Genomic DNA, 3,780 nt, shown 5'->3' on the forward strand with positions numbered 1-3,780 from the left:
AAAAAAAAAAAAACACCAAAGAAATGATTTTGTATAAATTAGAATATTGATTACCTCTTGGAGAGATATTGGGCCTTGATCAGGGGGAACCACAACATATGGGCTCTGAGAGCTGGATCTGTGTCTGTTTAGTAGTTACCTGGGGATAGTTCTCAAACTCGATGTATATGTCTTACGTCCTTTTCTGTGTGTTTGGTATGCTAACTCCCCTGAAAAAAATACTAGTGACTGCCTTTATATGTGTGTAGGTCCACATGTGTATATGTATATATGCATTCATTGAATAAGCAAAGAATTTTTATGGTCTCAGAGTCATTTTTCTAAATATCTATGCTTTCATATGAGATGAAAGATGGAGATGCAGAATAGATTGGAGACAGGGTTGAAGACCCTTGAACCTGAGCCATCTTGTAGAATTTTCCTTTTTAATATTGATATTTCAGTCTTCTTTTGTTGCCATTTTCCTTTTTTTCCCTTTTTCTTAAGTAAAAAAAAGACAGTAAAGCCTGGATAAGAGTAAGTTTTATTAGATTACTAGAATCTTAATATCTTAGACTTACAAGTAGGTGAACAAAAAATTTATTGTTCGAACTGGGATACATTTGAAAGTGGAAAGTGGCATTATTAATAATTACTTTAAGATGAGACATAAACCAAGACCATCTATAACAAACAGGATTGTATGGTTACCGTATTTAGGACTGTCTGTGGAAATAATGTTGTCTAAACTCACATGAAGAAAGAGTTCTCTTTCATCAGACAAGAAGTATTATTTTCCCAAGAATGTAAAAGGAAGAGCTCCTGAAAGAAGCTGTGTATTTTTCTCCCTGACTACCCCCAGAATTATCATCTTGATGCCCATGCAGCTATTGTGCCTAGGCTACCTGGATTAGTTTTCTGGGGCTGTCCTAACAGTTCCACAAACCAGGTGACATGTTTCATAGATCTGGAGGCTGGAAGTCAGAAATTAAGATGTTGGTAGGGCCAGTGTCCCCTAGAGCCTTTAAGGGAGGAGCCTTCTTTGCCTCTTCCAGTTTCTGGTAGCTCCAGGCATTCTTTGGCTTTTGTCAGCATCATTCCAATCTGTACTTCTGTTTTTCCCCTAACTGTCTTTCTGTGTGTCTATCTTCATGTGCAGTTTTCCCCTTCTTATTAGGATGCTAGTATGTTGAATTAGGGCCTACCCTAATGATCTTATCTTAACTACATCTACTGAGTCTCTATTTCCAAATAAGGTCACATTCACAGGTACTGGGGATTAGGACTCCAATATATTTTTTCAGGGACCCAGTTCAACTCATAACACTACCCTTCTTAAACCAAAACTTTTTTCTTCTTTTTTGGTTCACGACTTTTTAGCACAGCTTAGGTGAGCTAATATTTCAAAAGGAATTTTAGCAAAAATTGAGTGGGAAAATAAACAGCACTATTTCCAAAGAACTATTTCCAGTAAAAGCAGCAAAGAGTTCTTTGTGCCAAGATAATCTGATCATGAGCGACAATGTCAGGGGTGCTGCTTACCATCCCTGCCCAAGGTCCTTGCCTGTTTCATGGATGAGGCCTGTGGGAGCCATCTTGTTTTTCTAAGAAGGGAAGCTCTAGTTTTTTGATAGATCTCCCTGTTCATAGTGAAATCCCAATTTCCCCAAACTAATTCTTTACTCTCTTTCCACTGGCCTTTTCTCAGTGGACATTCCACTGAGTTCTGTGGGAGAAATCTGTCTAGGTCACCATTAATTGATATGAACAGGTATAAAATGGATGATCTTGCTTTTTTCCTTACCCATATTATAAGCATGGTTTCTTCTGGAGAATTCAGAGATAATGTATCTGCTTCTTTTTCTTTTTTCCCCCAGCCCCTGCTGAGAAAAGTCTACATTACAATATTGATGATAGTGGGCCCCTTCTTACTTAGCCAATGTAATTGGAACGGAGAGTTGTAATTCAAAAAATAGAGTTAGATTATGCAAATGATATATGTATACAATTTTAAGATAAACATTTAAGTGAACGCTAATTTAATAAAATCAAGAATTTTATACTGTTTAGAAAAAGAAATCTAATTTTTTGTATGGTTCAATAATTTTTAAAAATTATAAAATTAGCATCCTTGCCTAGTTCCTGATCTAAGTAGACATGTTTTCAATTTTACTCCATTCAATATGATATTGGCTGTGAGTTTGCTGTAGATGGCCTCTATCAGTTTAAGAAATCTCCCTTCTATGCCTATATTCTTAAGTGTTCTTATCATGAAAGGATGCTGGATATTATCAAAAGCTTTTTCTGCATCTATTGAGAAAATCATATGGTCTTTGTTTTTTATTTCATTTATGTGATGTATTTATAGATTTGCATATGTTGAACCAACCCTGTAACCCTGGAATAAAACCAACTTGATCATGGTGTGTAGTTTTTTTGATGTGTTGTTGAAGTCTGTTGCTGAGATCTTATTGAATAGTTTTGCATTAATATTCATTAATGATATTCGTCTATAATTTTCTTTCTTGGGTCTTTTCCTGGTTTGGGGATCAGGGTGATATTTGCTTCATAGAGTGTGGTGGAAAGTATTCCTTCTTTTTCTATGCTTTGGAGAAGGTTGTAGGAAATATAGGTACTATTTCCTCTTGAAAGGCTTGATAGAATTTAGATCTGAAGCCATCTGGTCCTGGATTTTTTTTTCTTTTTTTTGGGGGGGAAATTTTGTATTGTTGATGCTATTTCAGTGATTGATATAGGTATATTCAAGATTTCTAATTCTTTCTGGCTGTGTCTAGGAAGGTGGGGTTCTTCCAGGTATTGGCCAATTTACTTCAGAGAAGAGGAGAGAGAGAGGAAAGGGAAGAAGAAAGAAAGGGGGGCATTTGGACATAATGTGCATGATGTAATGGTACATTTCAAAACTATTAAGAAAAAAGTATAATTGTGTTATATGAATGTGTTAATCAGTTCAATGTAAACATTTCACATTGTATCAGTACATTGAACCCCATAACTGCATCAAGTACACAGTTACCATTTAATAAAAACAAAAGTATTATAATATTAACTCAGGTCTTCCAATACAAAAACTATTTTTTTTTTTTATTGTTTGGGATTCTTTGAGGGTACAAAGAATTAGTTTACACTGATTGCACTTTTTAGGTAAAGTCCCTCAACAAAAACTAATTCTTATACATCTTTATTTATACCATATTAATAATTTTGGGCTGTAGTCTAGATCAAATACACATAGTCCTCATTCTTCTTCCTCATCTTTAGGTCTATTTGTTTCTGTCATGATGGTATAATTTCTGCATCATCCATGATACACATTCTGACATACAATCTCCATTAATTCATTTGTTATTTCCCTTCATTATGTCACGTGTCAGGCAGACTATTCTAACATAAGAGTTACTTAACACTGTATTAAAGTTTTCTTTCTGATAATCTTTTGGCATATGGACAATCTTTTGATTGTTATGGCCACAGATTTATAGATTGGAGTTCCACTTCATCTTTATTACAGTTACCATACTTATAATGGATCCTTCATTACTTATAGTTTGGGTTGGAAAGTGGATATAGAGTTAAAAATATTTCCTGGTTTTGACAATGTACTATAATTATGTAAGCTATTATCATTGGGGACGCTGCATGAAGAGTATATGGAATACTCTGTGCTACTTTTGCCATTTTTTTATGAGTAAAACTATTTCAAAATGAAAAACGTTAAGAATTGGGTTTGGAACTTAAAGACCCACCTGAAGACATTTCAATGCATTGCTACTCTGAATTTTT

Source organism: Otolemur garnettii, unplaced genomic scaffold (assembly GCF_000181295.1).
Source record: "Otolemur garnettii isolate 467f Iridium unplaced genomic scaffold, OtoGar3 scaffold00059, whole genome shotgun sequence".
Lineage (NCBI taxonomy): Eukaryota > Metazoa > Chordata > Mammalia > Primates > Galagidae > Otolemur > Otolemur garnettii.